Source organism: Triticum urartu, chromosome 3A (genome assembly GCF_056163025.1).
Source record: "Triticum urartu cultivar PI428250 chromosome 3A, HENAU_Tu73, whole genome shotgun sequence".
In the NCBI taxonomy this organism is placed as follows: domain Eukaryota; kingdom Viridiplantae; phylum Streptophyta; class Magnoliopsida; order Poales; family Poaceae; genus Triticum; species Triticum urartu.
Genome location: NC_141875.1, coordinates 324352606 through 324374650, shown reverse-complemented (window position 1 = coordinate 324374650; position 22045 = coordinate 324352606). Strand labels below are relative to the sequence as shown.

Here is a 22045-nt window from a genome sequence, read left to right as displayed (position 1 = left end):
AAAGAAAGATCTTTCCACACAAGAGTGGAAGGGATCCTTTAGAAATAGTTCTTAGCTCCAATCAAGCTTTCTCTGCTGTCTAGGATCGATAGTGCTATAGTGGAGACACTTTTCTCAAATAAGAATGGTGGTCACATTCCCTTTCTGGTGGTAGTCATTGTGGATCTCAAAAACAGGGATACCAAAAACGTGTCAATAATGACAACGCTGGGCGAAAAGGCTAAAGAAGAAAAACCTGTAGATTTGAATGCCACTTCCTTTGCTAAGATAGCTAGATTTGGATGTCCATTCCATAAGGTATAGCTGCATCTGACACTGAGTAGAAGTTACTAGCAGGATAGACAGGAAGCTCTGAAGGATGTACAATGCTTGGAGGGACAGAAGTTTCAAGAGAAATGGTCTCTTTTGTTGGGCATTTGTAGATGATGGTTGATACTGAAAACAATGCCTTCTTGACAGCTCTAGCATCACCAGTTATCTATTAATCATAAAGATACATTCAAGATAACAATTAGCGGAATATAAGAAACAAAGAATAGATATTGAATAAAGAAAAAAAAGAGCAAAGCCTCATAACCGTCCTAATAGAGATAAAACCACGTTCGTCTTGTTCTTTACGCCGATCCAACTCGTGCTTTTTTGGATGGATTTCACACGAAATCAAGGGAGGTGCGGGATACGACCCATATCACATTCCTGTGCCATAGCTTGCAAAATCAAATAAATCTATCGAAGCTAGGGTGCCAGGCCTATAAGAATCATAATAACAATCCACACTAATGTAACCGTAAAGAAATGGCGGCTCTAACATAGATTTTTCTCAATATGTCATGTTGTTGAAAAATCCTGTGGTAGCATGGGATGATCGGCACTTTAGTTTTAGTTATTGATTTACGCATCACGCATTAACTAATATTTATGGGGCTGGAGACTTCGCGAAAGCATGCACATAAATAGATGAATGAGATATTACAAGGCAAGGAGATACAGATCTGGGGGTTGACTCAGAACTTGTACATAGGTCAGCTCACTAATGGTTAATAACCAATAAATAATCAATCAAGAGATATGCACCAACAAACAACATTATACTAAAATAGTGTATTAGGCGGAAAATGGCACATAAGAGTTTAGACGATAGATTCTCTACAACAGGTAGGGACCAGGGGTTATACGCTCTTTTCTATAAACAAAGTAGGCTTGTGATTGTCCGCATCCATCACTCAATCATGCAATTCAAAGAAATGGTTTACTTATCTTCTTCTAAAGGATGGAATTGCTAGATTGTCAGTAATATCAACTGAGGAAGAAGCTAGTCCCACTTAAATTCGAAAAGAAGACCTCTATTGTGACAGAAGATTCCTCGCCCATAGCATCTCACTTATTGATTGTGACATAGCTCTCTATCTCCGCTCATAAGAAGATAGTGTTTCATTCACTCGCTCTAGAAACCATAGGAGCTACTATTCCCAAGTTTATTAAGAATGGGCACTCACTGGATTCAGGCTTCCACCGTTGTAGCTTCTCTTCGTAGTTCACTAGAATGTATCGAGCATGTTTCTACGAATCAGGAGGCTTTAGATAAATTGCTACGTTTGCCAAGTCGAAAAAGAACTGGGCATGAAAGTGAAAGTGGAAAGAGAAGGGAGCGTGACTTGTTTCAAGAATTGGATGCCCTTGTTAAGGAAATCTAGTATAAAAAGGAGAAATTGGGCCTATTTATAACTTTTGGTACCTAACCACCTGAACTGGGAATAATGGCTAAAGATTGAAGGTTCTAAGCCATGTATCAGAGCTGGTTATTTGAGTATCGATGCTGTTGGAGTCTAGATTCCGACCAATCCACTTCACTTCGGAGGACATAACAGGTTAAGAAGAAATCGAGATCAGGCCCGTGGAAAGCACACACACGCCTGGGGAATGAATCCACTTTTTCATTCTCAATACTAGGGGGCTTCTCCGATCAATTGCTTTAACTGTTATTCCCCAGATTGGCAAAATGACCTTTCGTCTTGCTTCCGTAAAATAATAAAATGTGCTTTCGCCAGAAGAAGAAAAAAGAAGATAGCTCAGTAAATGGCATTCAAGTAAAGTCGAGAAAGAGGCCTTGCTTTCGCACAGGAAGGAAAGAATTGACTCAGGTAAGTAAGCCCTATTGGGGGATTAAGGGCTCGAGTACGATTAGAGCGCCTTTTTTTCTGCTGCGCAGGCTTACCATTTTAAATAGGGGGAAACAGGAGACTGTAGAAGATGAATATGGCTAGTCTACTGCTACTGTTTGATTGGCAATCTTTAGACATAGGGATGAAGCAAAGGAGCATAACCTACCTGCAACTATGCTTTAAAGCAAAGAAATCTATTGAAATTCTCATTCCAGTCTGAGGGGATATCTGAAGCTACCGATCCGGGATCTCACTCAAATCCAAACCTAGCACTTTTGTATTTATTGCTTCTCCTTTTACAAGGTCCATAGCCGAGTAGAAGAGAAGAAAAGAGATTTCCTTATCTGCATGCCAGCTTTCATTCCTACTTTTCATGAAAGAAAGTCAGTTGCTGCCAACAAGTCGACTAAACTTTCACAACTGTCACCTATCTTTAAGCACCTTCTAGGCCGCTTCCCAACCTAATGCATTCAAGTCTTCCTTCGGTACTGGTACTTCGGAATCAAGGGCCCAACAAGCGATATCAGGAGTCTTTGGACGAAGAACTCGCGGATAAGAAGGTTATTCCAAAACTATATAAAATCCATAGTCACACTCAGCATGCGAAAGCTTGTAAAAATGACATCCCCTGCGAAAACCAATAGGATTTGTTGGGCCATCGAACACTAGTTTCTAGTTTCTCAAGACCTTGAGGCAAGGGCAGTTACGCAACATTTTCTCAATATTGAATGTGCATTTTTCCCGCATTTTTTCGATTCCACTTCTGTATCAGAAATTAGTGTCAAGGGATGGAGTTCCCGTTTCATTAACTAAGTCTCGCGTTGTTTGCTTGAGGAAGGGACGGCCGTAGCTAAATTTCCATTGCTAATATTACATGTTCCCACGAACAATAAAGAAATGAAGAAAAGGCTATTCCTTAGACACAGAGGTGGGATTAAGGCGTCATGCGGAACTCCAACAACATAGACCAGATGACTTATTTATTGAAAATAGGTTTAGGAGCCTGATCCTGGAGCTGAGCAAGCATGGGCGCGATCCACATCGAGTGGAACTACTATAACTATATCTGTGGAAGGAAGGTGGAAACTTCATCGAATCATAGTTAGGTGGCACCCATTCCGCAGTGGGCCGACGTCACACTGCCGCTTCAATAGCTAGCGGGTAATAATCAGAAAGTGAATCATCAACCACTCATTTAGAAGCCGCTCATGCAACAACGTTTAGGTAAATCCTTCCGCCCTTATTTTCTTTAGTCTAGTTGTTGGAGGCAATGCGCCTTGAACACACTACGTATACTAGCTGAGCTTTGTCCCTAATCGTGACTAGTTATTATTAGTTTCGATCAAATTTCCCCCTAGCCGGCAATGCCTCAGCTTCTCAAAATCTAGGAAGCTCTGAAAAAAAGTCATCATTATGAAAAGATACTAGCGCTACTAATAAGGGAAGCTACTTTTTCTAAGAAATGAATAAAGCAGAAAACTAAAGAAAGAGATCTTAAGTGGGTCCCGTGAGTAGTTTGTCTTGTTTCAGTTCGTACAAGAAGATACTTTCAGGGTTGCCCAAGAAGCGACGGGCCTATCTATTGGTGGTAGTAGTCCCACGGGAGGGGCAGGATTTCGGTGCCGTCAGCATGGGTCCGGCTATCGATCACAAGGGTCTAGATACGGGTCTCGAACGGAAAAGTATGCTACATATTGCTCTGCTCCAGTTCCCTCTGCTTACACCTGGTCAATTCGTTGATCGCCCCTTTTATTTCTGATTTTCAAAAGGGCCCCGCTCTCGTCTCTGCTGACGAAGCCTTTATCTCTGTCTCTGTTATCCTCGTACCCGCTGATCTCTTCGACTGATAGAGTCTATGCTATTGGTGAAGCTGGCTCTACGTCAACAACAGGATCTGCAAATGGATTTTCAACTAACAGCCTCTGCTTCAATTTGTGATGAAAGGTCGACTAGTTTTGACCGAATCTTCAATTATGCACCGGTAACTTTTTTCCATTTCCGGGGTCTAGAGGGGAAGACGAAGTACAGCCTAGTTCAGAGAGTCACGATTGAATCCAGGTTAATTCAGCAGCATCTAGAGCAATACTCCGATATTGATTTGATTCTCCGCTACCCACCAAGGTAGAATACTGCTTGATCCGCAAAATAAGTATGCTTTATTTGCTTATAGAACAAAAGTATACGCTTTTCAGGGAAAGATAGATGGAATAGGGCATTCAGCAGTTTGAAGAGGTAGCCTTTTTCAGTAGCAGTCTTGTAAGCAAGCGCCGTACGTTCAATCTATACTGGCGAGAGTCTTTCCTCTTATAAAGCCTTAGCGCGTTGCATGACTTAATGCCAGCTCTTTATCATACATCTTCTGTAGAACCAATAAATAGAAGGGATATGTGTTAGCACATCTTGTTCGTGCTCTGCACCATGTTTTTCATGTATACCGGCAGCTAGCATCCCATCAGTAACCTACGGGCGAGATTTCTTGAGGGAGGCTGGCCATGGTTTTTTAACCCACCCTTTCATTCACTTAAGACCCAAAGCAGAAAAGGTTTGCAATCCATATACTGGAATTTGGTTCCACCAAAGTACAAGGACTAAACTGGTCGACTCCACCGCAGGGTGCGAGATGTTGAGCTACCTCGACGCCTACTCTGGGTATCAGCAAGTCTATATGGCTGAGGAAGACAAAGAAAAAACTAGTTTTATCGCCCCTTCCTTCTGCTACAAGCGGATGCCCTTCGGTTTGATAAATGCCGGCGCCACATTTAAGCGCCTAATGGGCCTCATCCTCAGGTCTCAGTTGGGTCCTAATGCAGAAGTGTACGTTGACGACGCCGTCATCAAAAGCCGCTTGGCAGGGACTCACCCCAAAAACACCTCTTTTTTTTGCATCTTCCGAGCAGAACCAATTACTAGATCCTACTTCTAAGCTCTATGCTCTACTTGGGCCTTGCTCTCACTTATGGGTAGGAAGGACAATAAGCAGGAATTCATGTTGACTAACTATTCTATCCAGGCGGAAGTTGTATTCATAGGAAAGGCGGAAGGTTTTGCGCGTTGGTTGTATCGAATTTCCCTTTCTAATAGCATACACAAATAGATAAGAACGTTACGACGATGATAAGGTAAATGAAAACCTTTGATTTACCTTACCATCTGTTCTGTCTTATCTCTGTGCCTCCTCTAGCCATTTCATAATTGGATATCGTCATTCAAATCTGTTATGACAACTGTTTGGTAAGCAGGGATTCGAATCAAACAATAAATACCAACTCTAAGTGTGATGGATAGTACCTGGTGCCTAATTTCATGGTATCTTTCTTGGCTCCTACCACAGGAAAACCCCTCCTTCTTTTGGCAGGAAATCAAATGAGTAAAGGTTTCTGCCGACTCCACTCAAGGAACCACTCACTACTCAACTTGAAACCATGGACCTACCTCCTGCTTTTGACTTTCTTCTTTGTCCCAATTCATATCGAGCATGTCTTTCTCCATCTATAGATAGAGAGAATAGAGGATAGGGGCGCTCAAAGCAAATAGGATTCTGTATCTAATACTAATAGGTACTAACCGCATTCAAGATTGACTTGACCTCTTATTTTGGATAGGCAGAAATGCTTACGCCCTAGGGGTTTAAAGGGCCCACTCCCTTTGGTTGACTCATCAGGCTCACCACCTTTTGGAGCTCAACCAACAGTCAGTCTACTTAATCATAATCATAATCAATACATTGCTATTGCTATCTATCGCCATACCCACAAGAGGGTAATTTATCCAACTCCCCGTGCGAAAGCAAGTCCCGCATTAGCAATGATTTGAGTTGTTCCTTGAGAGCAGGCTTATGGCATTCCAGGTAAACATAACAATATGAGAGAGAACTTCATTTGGCTTATAAGTACTCGATTGAACCAATTGTTTTTTCATTTCCCAGTAGGTCACCTTGGGCCAGCTGCTGACTTTCTAGAAAGAGACAAGGAAGTCGATTCAACATAAGGGAAGAAAGCATATTTTAGGTTTACTCCTTCCATGTCTAGTAGGAGTGCGTGCTTCTTATTGTCTTTTGAGCAGTAGTTGTATACATTCCTCACTCAGTCTAATTAATTATCTTTCTCCCTACCCAAATACCAAGGGAGGTTTATGAGTCGTATCCTCCTTACGAGATAGCGGAAGTAGCATTAGCGGGAAAAGTAAGCTCCTTTTCAAGCCTTCTCTTTCGTAACCTTTTATTAGTTCCTTAGATGCCCTTAGCAAGAATGATGCAGGAGCAAGAAAGTCTATTTCCTCCGCCTTTCAAGAATCTTGCTATTCAAATAGCATAGTATAAAATGCAATCCATAAGTCATGCTGGTCAATCAATGACAATGATAAGCTCTATAAAAAAAAGAGTCTATTGCTCTTCGACACGTTTTATATCTACTTTAGTCATGCTTTATTGGAGTTATCTGACGCCAAGGAGGAAGGAATAGAGATTAGGATCCTAGCCTTGCTCCATTTGAAGTTCCTAAGAGAGGTTACAAAAGAAAGGGATGCTCAAACCAAGGTAGGGGGCATACCTGTGTGAAAATGGAGTGTAAAGCATATTCTAGATATTTCACTTCGAATTTCTTCCTCTTAAAAGAGTCATGTAGCGACCAGACCTCAAATAGTCTGATCTCTGTGCTCCGATGTCGTCCCTAGATCAGTAATGCTGACACCACACAATACTCGGAGGATTTATAGCAGAGTAGCAATCACACACTTATTACATCGAGTGTCTCAAAAGAGAACTTATTACAATAAATATGGCTTAAGGCCATCTAATAACGATAACAGCGGAAGGCTTGGAAGATAAGTGAGTCCATCAACTCCAATGGCATCATTGAGTATAGAACAACGACCTAAAAACTCCTTAATCATCGTCTGAAAAGTCTGCAACATTAACGTTGCAGCCCGAAAACGGGTCAGCACATGGAATATGCTGGCAAGGTAACACATAGAGAGTAATGGAATGAAACAGCTATACTATATGCATATTTGGCTGGTGGAAAGCTCTATGGTTACAGTTTTGCGTAAAGCCAATTTTTCCCTACTGCAAAGGAATAAATTTATTTAACTATCATGGTGGTTGTTAAACATTGAGAATGGTTGACAGCATTCTCAAGCCCAATTAAACATCATCATTAAACATAACCCAACAAAATTAATTTAGAGTAACATGTTGAGATTCACATGAAAATCCAAGTAGTAGATACTCAAGATGTCCATAATCGGGGACACGGCTAACCATGATTAGTTCATTACACTCTGCAGAGGTTTGCACACTTTTCCCCACAAGACTCGATCGCCTCCGTTTGGTTTCTCGCACTACATGGTGTTTGAGAAAACGGATGACCGAGACATAGTCTTTCAGAAGCGCTAGCACCTTACGATCGGGTAGACCGTACCACCTACATCCCCTACATCTGCTAGTCTACCACTGTAAGAGTTTGCACAACTTAGTCAACTATGCTAGAGCCCATAATAGCTTGTGGCTGCACACGGAAGTTTCTAGTATGAATAGTCTCATGATCCCTTTGAGCCTGGGTGGCGGTCCATAAAAAAACAGGCAAGTCCTGGATTACCCAGGTGCCTCAATCCACCCAAATGTGTGTTTAAGTTGCCACCTTAGATAAACCATTAATTAACAAACTCACATCTGTCATGGATATCACTCACCCAATCCACGTCTACTAGCATAGCATGGCATAGTAAGCAAACGTAGAAGTAACCCCCAAAGGTTTGATATGAACAGGTAATAGGTACTACCTCAACTACTTCCCATCCCACAATTTAATTAGATCCTAATCATGCAATGTGTGAGGATTGATCTAATGCAATAAAACTGGGTAGTAGAAAAGGTATGATCAAAGTGTTACTTGCCTTGCTGATGATCCGCGAAACCTAACGATTCGAAGTAACAGGCGGCGCACTCCGGGTATTCTATCGCAGACAAACAAACGAGCATACAATAAGTACTCATCTAATGCACAGGTAAAACTCAAATAAGAGATCTAACCAGAAGGTTCAACTTAAGAACTCCGGTTGGCAAAAAGAATCAAATCGAACAAAGCAACGAAAGTCAAACGGCGAAAGAAAACAACTTCGTTCTAGTAATCTGGATCTAGGGCAAATTTTACAGTAGCAAAATCGTGTTTAAGTTGGTTAAACGGATAGAGGGTTTTGAGACGAAACTCTAGGCGCTTGAATCGCCTGATTCCGATACACGAGCGAAAATTTATACTAAAATGAAAATCGGATCAGGAATCGCGATCAGAAAAATCACGGATTTAATCCGAGAAAAAGAAAAACGACGAACGCTCGCTAGAACGAACGAACGGACGAACGCTCGCTATTTAAATAAACCGAAAAAACCGATCTATTTTAAAAAACCGAATCTAAAAAAACCGTCGGAAAAACTGACAAAAAAACCGATCTACAATTTTTTTTAAAAAAAACGATGGCACGGAAGTCGAGGCGGCAGCGAACCTCGGCGGGGGCGGCGTCCGGAGGCGACGGCGGCGGCGGGCAGCGGCGGCGGCGGCGCGTGGCGGCTGGGGCGGCTAGGGTTCTCCCGGGGGGGCTGGGGCGGCTTTTAAAGCCTGCCGGCCCAGAGTCCTATCCGGACACGGCCCAGTTAGGTCGGTTCACTTTTTTTTGTTTTTTTTGTTTTTTTTATTATTCCGCTCGGAAGAAAAATAAAAAGAAATACTAAACGGACTCGAAAAATTCCGAAACAAATTTTCACGGGCTTCTAAAATCAAGCCGCACAAGGTGAACATTTATTTGGGACCTAAATGCAATTTTGGAAAACGCACATTTTTCCTAAATTCAAATAAAACACCGAAAAACTCCGAAAAAAATCTTATTTGATTTTATTATTAAATACTCAATATTTCTTTATTTTGGGAAAGTCATTTTATTCCCTCTCTCATATTTTTGTAATAGAAATAATTGATGATAAAATATATAAAATCAATTGATCCTATTCTCAAAATTTGAGATTACTCAAATATGAAAATAACGAAATCCCCAACTCTCTCCGTGGGTCATTGAGTTACGTAGAATTTCTAGGATCAACCAAAATGCAAAATAAAATATGATATGCAATGATGATCTAATGTATAACATTCCAAATTGAAAATTTGGGATGTTACAAACCTACCCCCCTTAAGATGAATCTCGCCCTCGAGATTCGGGTTGGCTAGAAAATAGGTGAGGGTGGTCCTTGAGCAAGTCTTCCTCTCGTCCCCAGGTGGCTTGATCCTCTGTGTGGTGGCTCCACTGAACTTTGCAAAACTTGATAACCTTGCTGCGGGTAACTCGGCTGGAAAACTCGAGGATCTTAATTGGTTTCTCCTCGTAGGTCAAATCGTTATCCAACTGAATAGTTTCCAACGGCACTGTGTCTCTCAACGGTATGTCAGCCATCTCCGCGTGACATTTCTTTAACCGAGAAACGTGGAACACATCATGAACTCCTGACAATCCTTCAGGCAATTCCAACTTGTAGGCCACTTCTCCCATACGCTCCAAAACTCGATATGGTCCTACAAATCGTGGTGCTAACTTCCCTTTAACTCCAAAACGCTTCGTTCCCCGAAGTGGAGATACTCGAAGATAAGCTCTATCTCCAACTTCGTAAACTGTCTCCTTGCATTTAGAATCCGCGTAACTCTTCTGTCTGGACTGGGCTACCTTGAGCCTATCGCGAATCAACTTCACCTTCTGTTCAGACTCTTTAATCAAGTCAGGTCCAAACAACTGGCGGTCTCCAACTTCATACCATGACAACGGTGTCCTGCACCTCCTTCCGTACAAGGCTTCGAAAGGGGCCATCTTTAAACTGTTTTGATAACTGTTGTTGTAAGAGAACTCTGCATATGGCAAATTATCGTCCCAACTAGATCCATAATCAAGCGCACAAGCTCTCAGCATATCCTCCAAAATCTGATTGACTCTCTCGGTCTGTCCATCTGTCTGTGGATGAAAAGCTGTACTGAATTCTAGCCTAGTTCCCAAAGTTTCGTGCAACTGCTTTCAGATCTTTGAGGTAAACTAGGTTCCTCTATCTGATACGATACTCCTTGGAACTCCATGCAGACATACGATCCTGGTCATGTATATCTTTGCCAACTTAGCACTGGTGTAAGTGGTCTTTACTGGGATGAAATGAGCTACTTTCGTCAATCGATCAACTACAACCCAAATCGAGTCATAGCTTGAACGAGTCCTGGGCAATCCCGTGATAAAATCCATGCCTAGCTTATCCCACTTCCATTCGGGTATCGACAATGGTTGTAACAATCCTGCTGGCTTCTGATGCTCTGCCTTTACTCTCTGACATACATCACAAACTGCTACATACTCCGCAATATCCTTCTTCATTCCGGTCCACCAGAAAATATCCTTCAAATCCAAATACATCTTGGTATTTCCTGGGTGAATCGAATACGGTGAATTGTGTGCCTCTTGCAAAATCAACTTCCTGATCTCCGGGTCATTGGGCACGTAAACACGGTCTTCAAACCATAGGGTGTCGTGCTCGTCCTCACGAAATCCTTTAGCTTTTCCTTTGCTCAGTTTCTCCTTTATATCAGCAATCTCTTTGTCAGCTTTCTGAGCTTCCCTGATTTTATCCATCAAAGTTGACTGAATCTCCAATGCTGCTACATAGCCTCTCGGAACTATTTCCAAACATAGTTCATGAAGATTATCTACTAACTCCTTGGGTATTTCTCCCGTCATTAACGTATTGACATGGCTCTTACGGCTTAATGCGCCAGCTACTACATTAGCCTTTCCGGGGTGATAATGCAATTTCATATCATAATCCTTGATAAGCTCCAACCATCTCCTTTGTCTGAGATTGAACTCCTTCTGTGTGAAAATGTACTTCAAACTCTTATGATCCGTGTACACCTCACAATGATTTCCAATGAGGAAATGTCTCCATGTTTTCAATGCATGCACTACGGCCGCTAACTCCAAATCATGCATGGAATAATTCAACTAATGGAGCTTCAGTTGTCTTAAGGCATATGAAACAACTCTCCCTTCCTGCATAAGCACTGCTCCAAGTCCTCGGCTTGAAGCGTCGCAATACACCTCATAATCTTTGGTCTGGTCTGGCAAAATCAACACTGGTGAGGTAACCAAACATTTCTTCAACTCCTGGAAACTAGCCTCACATTCCTCTGTCCATATGAACTTGGTATCTTTCTTCAACAACTCGGTCATAGGCTTCGCAATCTTTGAGAAATTCTCAATAAATATCCGGTAGTATCCTGCAAGTCCAAGAAAACTCCGGATCTCTCCAACTGTTGTTGGGGCTTCCCACTTGGTCACGGTATCAACTTTAGTGGGATCAACTGCTATACCTTCTCCAGATATAACGTGTCTGAGGAATCCTACTTCCTTCAACCAAAACTCACATTTGCTAAACTTGGCATATAATTGATGTGCTCTGAGCTTTCCAAGTACCAAACGCAAATGCTCCTTATGTTCCTCTTCATTCTTCGAATAAACCAGGATATCATCAATGAACACTACGACGAACTTATCCAGAAACTCCATAAACACTTTGTTCATCATGTTCATAAAATAGGCAGGTGCGTTAGTCAGACCAAATGACATAACGGTATACTCATACAGCCCATACCTGGTGGTAAAAGCTGTCTTAGGTATATCCTGTTCTCGAATCTTCAACTGGTGGTATCCTGATCGCAGATCGATCTTGGAAAATACCTTAGCTCCTTGCAATCGATCAAACGGATCATTGATCCTTGGTAGTGGGTACTTGTTCTTGATCGTTACTTCATTAAATCCTCGATAATCTACAACCATCCTTAACGATCCATCCTTCTTCTCCACTAGAAATACTGGCGATCCCCAAGGCAAAGAACTTGGGCGAATATATCCCTTATCCAGTAACTCCTTAATCTGCTTCTTAATTTCCACCAAATCCTTTGGTGGCATCCTATATGGTCTCTTTGATATTGGCCCTGTGCCTGGCAATAGCTCAATCAAAAACTCAATATCTCTATCCGGTGGCATGCCTGGCAACTCTTCCGAAATACATCGGGAAAATCCCTTACCACTGATACTTCCTCCTGCACAACTCCTATTAGGCAATTTACATGAGTCCACTTTGGCACATGCTAGGATACATACTTGATCCTTCTCCCTTCTGGTGTGGTAAGCAAAATTGACTTACTAGCACATTCAATATTCCCTTCATACTTTTATAACCAATCCATGCCTAATATCACATCCAATCCTTGAGATTCCAATACTATTAGGTCTGAGGGAAAAACATAGTTACCAATCCTTAATGGTAACTGATCACACCATAGACTAGCCACATACTCTGCTCCAGGCGAGGTACTAACTAACGTGGGTGACCTAAGGGCTTGGGTTGGTAGGTTATACTTATCCACAAATCCCCTTGAGATGTATGAATGTGATGCACCAATATCAAAAAGAACGAGTGTAGTAAATGACTTAACCAAAAACTTACCTATTACTGCATCAGGCTGAGCTTCAACCTCCTCCACACTAACGTGGTTCACCTGTCCCCTGTTGAAAGGGTTCGGCTTCTTCCCAGAACTTCCATTGCCATTTTGGCCTTCAGGACATTCATTGGCATAATGTCCGGTTTTCTGACACTTAAAACAAGTGACTTGGCTCAGGTCCTTCTTGGCTGGGGTTGAGGGGTTGGTGCGGTTCTGGCCGTTGCTTCCTCCATTGCCATTTCCATTCTTGGTGCCATTGTGATTGTGCGAGCTACCTCCTCCATGGGTATGCTGAAAATGTCCTCCAGGTCTAGGGGTAAAACGTGGCTTCTGCTGAGCTCCTGAAGTGTACTTTCCTTGTCCATACTTCCTCTTGTGATTCTCAATTTGTTGTTGCTTCCCTTCAATCATAAGAGCACGATCTACCAACTCCTGGTAGTTGTTGAAGGTGGCTACCATCAACTGCATGCTCAACTCATCATTCAGTCCTTCTAGAAACTTCTCCTGCTTCGCTGCATCCGTAGCGACGTCATATGGTTCATAACGTGCTAACTTACTAAATTCCTCCACATACTGGCCAACTGTCCGTCCTCCTTGGCGCAAGTTGCGAAACTCACGCTTCTTCATGGCCATAGCTCCTGCTGAAACATGGGCAGTACGAAAAGCCTGCTGAAACTGGTCCCATGTGATAGTGTCAACTGGGAAAGTGGTGGTGAAATTCTCCCACCATGATGCTGCTGGTCCTTCTAGTTGATGTGCGGCAAACTTCACCTTCTCCGCGTCTGTGCATCCTGCTGTGGTCAACTCCGTAGCTGTCTTGCGGAGCCAATCATCTGCTAGTATCAGCTCGGTGCTACTAGAAAACACCGGCGGATTCAGCCTAAGAAAACGGGCTAAGTGGTCAACAGGTGGTGGTGGTGGTGGGTTGTTGTTGTTGTTCCCCTTATTCTGATTCTGGACTAGCAACTGCATCAATGTATTCTGCTGCTGGATCAACTGGGTGAGCTCCGGTGGAAAGGTAAATCCGGGGTCACGTCTCAGAGGCATCTGAGGGTTTAGAAAACATGAGATATAAGAATAGAGGGGGTCTAAAGAGAAAACACTACACATATGCACATGAGGCAAAAGCAAACAATTCACTTCAATCAATCAAACAAGGGCATACAATTGCTCTAACTATCGCAAAAGTGCTCGGACTACTATATTTACATGGTGGACTACTACTACTGATGAGGTGGTCTACTAGAAATATTCTTCAGTTGCAGACTCCATGATATCTGCTCCAGCTTCATCAACATAGTCATCATCGCTACTATCTGGTTCCGAGTCGGTGCCGTCGATGATGATGTAGTCTTCCAGGCTAATCTCCTAGGGTTCTTCGTCTTCATCTACTGGCGTAGGGCCTCCCATAAATATTCCAATCTTCTTGATTAGGTCGTCATTCTTCTCCACCAATACTTCAATTCCCTCTTCATAATCTTCACGTGTAGCCTTGAGTTCTTCCTCCAGTTCCTTGATTCTAGTCTTAGCCTTCTTCAAATCTATCATGTCGGCGCACATCTGGTTCTCCTGTCGTCGAATGTGCTGTTTTAGCTCTTGGATAAAAGCTGCAATTGATCTATCCTTCCTGGTGCTGATCATCTCCCAGTGCTCATCTCGGCGCCCACAAATCAGGTAGATAGTATCCTTGAGATCCTTGCGGTAGACATCTCCAATGCGTCCCATGGCGATGTGAGCTGCCATGCTCTTTCCTAGACTCCAAGTTGGTGCATCAAAAGAAAACTCTATGGGCTCGGTGACTGGCATGAACGTCCTTCCTGGAACTTGAACTTGAATCTTCAGGTATAGTGGCGTTGTAGGTTCCCGTGAAGCTTGGTACTCCTATGTTCAGGTATCTACTGACTTCCTTCAAGTGTCATCCAAAGGGTGTATCTTCATCCGGTTGTGTGAACTTGTTCCTTGCATCCGCCATCCTAAAGAGTAGAAAAGATGAGAGGTCAGAAGAGAAGAGAGTGAATAGTGATCTAGGTCTTTAACTTAGTGGTCGTGTCCTACAGTCAGCGTGTGCTCTGATACCATCTCTGTAGCGACCAGACCTCAAACAGTCTGATCTCTGTGCTCCGGTGTCATCCCTGGATCAGTAATGCTGACACCACACAATACTCGGAGGATTTATAGCAGAGTAGCAATCACACACTTATTACATCGAGTGTCTCAAAAGAGAACTTATTACAATAAATATGGCTTAAGGCCATCTAATAACGATAACAGCGGAAGGCTTAGAAGATAAGTGAGTCCATCAACTCCAACGGCATCACTGAGTATAGAACCACGACCTAAAAACTCCTTAATTGTCGTGTGAAAAGTCTGCAAGATTAACGTTGCAGCCCGAAAACGGGTCAGCACATGGAATATGCTGGCAAGCTAACACATAGAGAGTAATGGAATGAAACAGCTATACTATATGCATATTTGGCTGGTGGAAAGCTCTATGGTTACAGTTTTGTGTAAAGCCAATTTTTCCCTACTGCAAAGGAATAAATTTATTTAACTATCATGGTGGTTGTTAAACATTGAGAATGGTTGACAGCATTCTCAATCCCAATTAAACATCATCATTAAACATAACCCAACACAATTAATTTAGAGTAACATGTTGAGATTCACATGAAAACCCAAGTACTAGATACTCAAGATGTCCATAACCGGGACACGGCTAACCATGATTAGTTTATTACACTCTGCAGAGGTTTGCGCACTTTTCCCCACAAGACTCGATCGCCTCCGTTTGGTTTCTCGCACTACATGGTGTTTGAGAAAACGGATGACCGAGACATAGTCTTTCAGAAGCGCTAGCACCTTACGATCGGGTAGACCGTACCACCTACATCCCCTACATCTGCTAGTCTACCACTGTAAGAGTTTGCACAACTTAGTCAACTATGCTAGAGCCCATAATAGCTTGGATATCACTCACCCAATCCATGTCTGTCATGGATATCACTCACCCAATCCACGTCTACTAGCATAGCATGGCATAATAAGCAAACGTAGAAGAAACTCCCAAAGGTTTGATATGAATAGGTAATAGGTACTACCTCAACTACTTCCCATCCCACAATTTAATTTGATTCTAATCATGCAATGTGTGAGGATTGATCTAATGCAATAAAACTGGGTAGTAGAAAAGGTATGATCAAAGTGTTACTTGCCTTGCTGATGATCCGCGAAACCTAACGATTCGAAGTAACATGCGGCGCACTCCGGTATTCTATCACAGACAAACAAACGAGCATACAATAAGTACTCATCTAATGCACAGGTAAAACTCAAATAAGAGATCTAACCAGAAGGTTCAACTTAAGAACTCCGGTTGGCAAAAAGAATCAAATCGAACGAAGCAACGAAAGTCAAACGGCGAAAGAAAACAACTTCATTCTAGTAATCTGGATCTAGGGAAAATTTTACAGTAGCAAAATCTTGTTTCAATTGGTTCAATGGATAGAGGGTTTCGAGACGAAACTCTAGGCGCTTGAATTACTTGATTCCGATACACGAGCAAAAAGTAATACTAAAACGAAAATCGGATCAGGAATCGCGATCAGAAAAATCGCGGATTTAATCCGAGGAAAAGAAAAACGACGAACGCTCGCTAGAACGAACGAACGGACGAACGCTCGCTATTTAAATAAACCGGAAAAACCGATCTATTTAAAAAACCGAATCTAAAAAAACCGTCGGAAAAACCAACAAAAAAACCGATCTACAATTTTTTTAAAAAAAACCGATGGCACGGAAGTCGGGGCGGCGGCGGCGGCGGCGGCGCGTGGTGGCGGCGCATGGGGCGGGGCGGGCGGCTGGGGCGGCTAGGGTTCTCCCGGGGGGCTGGGCCGGCTTTTAAAGCCTGTCGGGCCAGAGTCCTTTCCGGACACGGCCCGGTTAGGTCGGTTCACTTTTTTTTGTTTTTTTAATTATTCCACTCGGAAGAAAAATAAAAAGAAATACTAAACGGACTCTAAACATTCCGAAACAAATTTTCACGGGCTTCTAAAATCAAGCCGCACAAGGTGAACATTTATTTGGGAGCTAAATACAATTTTGGAAAAGGCACATTTTTCCTAAATTCAAATAAAACACCGAAAAACTCCGAAATAAATTCTTACTTGATTTTATTATTAAATACTCAATATTTCTTTATTTTGGGGAAGTCATTTTATTCCCTCTCTCATATTTTTGTAATAGAAATAATTGATGATAAAATATATAAAATCAAATGATCCTATTCTCAAAATTTGAGAGAACTCAAATATGAAAATAACGAAATCCCCAACCCTCTCCGTGGGTCATTGAGTTGCGTAGAATTTCTAGGATCAACCAAAATGCAAAAGAAAATATGATATGCAATGATGATCTAATGTATAACATTCCAAATTGAAAATTTTGGATGTTACAAGTCAAGTCTGCAGGGTTCCCTAAATTCCCCAGGAATCAAGTGGGACCGGGAGATCGTTGTTCATTCGGTGGTTGGCCCTCCCCCTAATAAGTACCTACCAAGAATTGGGCCAGTTAGTTCAAGCGGTACCAAATCACAAAGAACAGTTGAGTTTTCTAATTCATCTATTATTCTATTTTTTGCATTTCTAGAATAGCGTTGGAGCCGGGACACACATTTCTGCCCGAGTTCCAATAGCAAACCAAATACGTTATCATGGAAAACGAGTTTCGCCAACACAGAAGAGTTTGTGGTCTTTTTATTTTCACATGAGTTTCACATATGTGATGGTTGGTTGGGAGGGTACGGCAAATGACTCTAGAATCTTTCTGGATACAACCACTGAACCGGAAAATGGCAACTATCGTCACCAAGAAAATACTATCTTGTGGACTCAGGCTCTACGTTTATGCCTTAAGGTCTTTCTCCTTACCGTGGGGAGCGGTACCACTTGCGTGATTCTAGAGAAGAAGGCGGTGTCCTGACTACAAGGCGGTTAAATTCCACTGGTGCTTGCTAGCCAGTCAAGAACGACTCGAAGACCATGGGAAGGTCTTCATGCTACGCCGAAGACGACGATGGCTCCATACCGGGTGGTAATACACAGGTATAGGATTTCCTGTAATGATGTGAAACTGTATATTTCAGAGAAATAGCTCAGTTCGAGAGGAAGGCGGAAACAGTTCCGATTTTATGAACCTGATTCCTAGTCATTTACCGGTAAAGGAAGGAATTTTTATCTATTTCTCGAGGCAATTATACTCATATCGACAATATGAACTGCATGAGAATTAGCATATAGAAAGAAAGCTTTACTGAATACAGGTCTAGTAGGTATAGAGCCGTAAGCATGGTGGGGGTGCCGGTGCTTAGGCAGATGCCCCATTGTTCATGATGTTGCAATGAATCCAGTGGATCATCCTCATGGAGGAGGTGAGGGGCGCACGAAAGGAGGTAGACCTTCGGTGTCACCTTGGGGAAAGCTCACCAAAGCAGGATTTCGGGCAGTAGTAGGGGTGGTGAAACTTTAAATGTCCAATGCCACCAATTTTTCTGCTCAAGTTAGAACTTAGTTTTTTGAAGTGAATTGGCCAGTTCCTTTTAAAAGGAGACTGGTTTATTTTTATAAGCGATTGGTTTCACTTTAGATTTTTTATCGTAATTTCTCTTTTATTTATGGGTTGTTATTTATTATTTCGATTTTTGATAAACAAAACGAATCCAAGCCCGACAAGTAGAATTCCATTCGGTACCTTTGGGGTTTTCTTTTTCCTTCTGGATGACGACGTCACTGCATCTCCTTATTGTTATTGTGATGGTGACGAGGAACAAAGGGCCGGGGAGATCATCGAAATTACTTCTAGCCCGGAGCCAGAGGGGGTCGTCGACACAACGCCAACCCTGGTGGTGGGGCACTTTGAAGGTCTGGAGACCCTCCTTGAGATTCCCCCTTTACCGGAAACTCCACCCGCAGGTCCTTCCTTAGCTCCAGAAGAAAGGGAGCAAGCCCCCTGGCCTAAACCTTGATCCATCCCAGAGTAGCCGCCAGCTGGACGGCGGCGAATGGGGGGCAAACTCCTCAAAACGAAGTTCTACTTTGTCTTCGGAATAATTGGAAGAATCAGACTCTAAGTTTAATGTAGGAGTAGAGTCTTTAGAGGCTCGCTTAGAAGGAATAAAGAGAAAAAAGCAACAGCAAGTGTTCGGGGCTTCTCCTTTTGAGACCGCGAAAGCAGAGCTGGTTACGTCCATTGGGGAAAATTCCCAGTTTCGTGTGGGACTGCTTTTGTCTCTGGATGTCAAATGCCCCTTGACGGGAATATGGGAGGCTCTTGAAAATATGATAGAGGCCATCTTGAAATGCCAAGGGAAGCCCACAGACTCCCTAACATCTCTACTCGACCTAAAATGCGATCTCGAGGACCCCGAAAAACTCAAGACCGCTCTCCGTCCATATTTAGGACGGTTAGGGAGATTTTTTAAGAAATAAAAACCTTCTGTCGATTTATCCACACTTCCATGACTTCTAGAGGAAAGCTAACTACTTGCTGGCTAGGAGCTGTATGAGCGGTAACGTCCACGTACGGCTCCGTGAGAAGGTGGACGGAAATGGCCTTGTTGCACCTCACTCCCGTCTTCAATGGGGTCTATTCTTTTTTTAAGAGAGTATGCCAATATGATCTTAATGAGGTGCGGGGCTTTGCATCTGACATTCGTTGGGCTTTCCTCTACGGGAGCCCGCGTCCCAGCCTTTTTGTTCAATAAACCCCTCCGGCCGAAGACTAGTGATAGGTGGTCCCGCGGAGCTTTCGGAGAAGGGTAGCCTAGTGTGTAAGCACAGCAATGAACCGCGGCGAACCCTCAGACGACCCTTCTAAGATATGGGGGGAGATCCTCAGTAGTGGTGACCCTTTGACTCTTCCATTGACTTATATATGTACCGAATGCTCATACGGGAAAGTGAACTCCTGGGTCTGGAACCTGGGGTGGTTGCTCCGAGAAAAAATCCTTTCTTTCTCGTCCACTCTAGGGGGTGCGGACACACCTGCGCGGATTACAGGTGACGGTTACAAGAATGGCGGGGAAGTGAAGAGTACCCGACGACATTCAGGGATGAATGTAGACCCATCGGGCGAGGATAATCATTCCGGTCCTGGGAGAGGTGGCGACACCAGTCTGAGTTGAGGGAAGCCAGCCAATTGAGTCACTGAAACGACCGCAGGAGGCGCACCCTAAGCCCAGCTTCTCGGAGCTGCTATTGCGAAATACAGCTTCCTTAATATCCAAATTTCAACAAGGGGGCTGGGCTGCTCGCCTTCATAGAAAGGCGACCGGACCTAGATTAGATGTTCGCCTTTTTATAGGATAGAAAGAGAAGGTAAAGGGTGGGTTTGGAGATTCTTGAAAGAATGCATGGCTTCCTCATATTCTGCTTCAATAGAAGCCCTTAAAATCCTGCTGCTATGGCAGCAAGGGTTATCCATTTCATAGGCGAGGGTGGGGGGGAAGCAAGCCGAACCTCTGATCGACCCGGACACGTAAAAAATTCTCGGCGCCAAGAGAAAGACGAGATTCAGTAATTAATTCAGTGAGTGCTTTATTTTATAAGAAGAGCGTCGGCTTGGAAGAAGAAAATGAAATACGAACAACCGCGCTGGTTGTAATAGATCGACTTGAATGCGTCTTCTTGCTCCAGCATTCAAGTTCCATTTCAAGGGAGGACGACGTACCATGATACTTTCTATTTTGTCGAGCCCTGCTTTGGTCTCTAGTTTGATGGTTGTACGTTCTAAAAATCAGGTACATTCCGTTTTGTTTGCCATCCTAGTCTTTTGCAACACTTCTGGTTTACTTATTTTGTTAGGTCTCGACTTCTCCGCTATGATCTCCCCAGTAGTTCATATAGGAGCTATTGCCGTTTCATTCCTATTCGTGGTTATGATGTTCAATATTCAAATAGCGGAGATTCACGAAGAAGTATTGCGCTATTTACCAGTGAGTGGTATTATTGGACTGACCTTTTGGTGGACAGGCCACGGGCTTGCGAAAGAAAACAGCAGGAGCTCCACGAACTCGCTCATGGTGGTCGTGCACAATCTCAACCAGAGCGATGCCTACATGCACGAATTTGCAAGGGAAAGGAGGAGTTTGCGAGAGGAGCTCATGAGGGGCTCGAATTTGTTGGCAGGGAGGTCGGCGATGCAGTGAAGACGGCTTGGGGATGCGCTGATCCCCGGTGTCTATGAAAAAGAGGAAGCAGAGAAGACGACGTCGTCGGCCTTGGGTCCTTCCGGCTCCTGGCCTTGATGGAAGATGATGAAGACGACGTAGGCGAGCCGACCAGGAGCAAAGACAACAAAGGAGGAGGCTATGGCCGTGGCGGAGCCATGGGAGTGCTCCGGGAGCTCTCTGGTCTCTGTCTCTTGAGGAAGAAGGAGTAACATGGGAAGGGAAAGGGTGGCGGCGGCGAGAGGGAAACCCTAGGGGGGCTCGACTGGGCTTTATAGGAGGGACGAGGCGCGGCTCGGCTGGCTGCCTCGGTGGCCATGTGCGGCAACGTGCAGTTTTACTGTGAGAGGGGAAAAGCAACGGGAGGAGGAAGAAAGGTGAGGTGGAGAGAATGACATGCGGGCCCGGGGGAAGTGAAGCGGGCTGCCACGCTGGAAAACTACCAAGGGCAACTGGTCACCTGCGGGCTGCTGCTAGTTGGGCTGGAGGAAGCCCAGGTGGCTACGCATGGAGGTAGGCCATCTTCCCTTTTGTTTCTTCTTGTAGAAATTTAAACCTCTAGGTTTAGAAAAGGAAAAGGCCAGTGAGTTTGGAAAGGAATATGAGATATGCAAATATATGCCTATACTCCTGGGAATAGGTTCTACTAGAATCAATTTCCCTAGCAATTTTTTAGAGGTAGAACAATAATTAAAGTTTGAATTAAATTCAAACTTGAGCCATTTTTGAACCCAACCAAAACATATTCAAATGACCCTAAATTTGGCAGAGAGGGTGTAGGCATGGTGCACTAGCATCAGGAAAAGAATGAACATTAATGGTGCAGGGAAGAACACACTTGCATAAAGGAGTAAAAGAAGAGGAAGAAGAAGGTGATGGTGCATGGCTAGGTTTGAGAGAGATAGCAAGGGGGGTTGATACATACAACATGAATAGAGCAAGACAACATCATGAAAAATGCACTGCAGATGGTGATTATGATGAAATGCAAAATGACAAGAGGCACAATGCAATGTAAACAATGATGATCATGAAGCGCAAAATATGACAAGGCACTCAACATGGTCATGGCATCAAGATAGAGGAATGAAATATGCAAAAGAATTATGATAATGCAACAAACAAAATAAACACGCGGC

At 43.3% G+C, this 22045-nt stretch overlaps 1 pseudogene; it reads right to left on the bottom strand.

Annotated features, from left to right (window-relative positions):
- Positions 1-271: 271 nt before the first annotated feature.
- Positions 272-19784, bottom strand: LOC125546821 (uncharacterized; annotated as a pseudogene).
- Positions 19785-22045: the final 2261 nt, after the last annotated feature.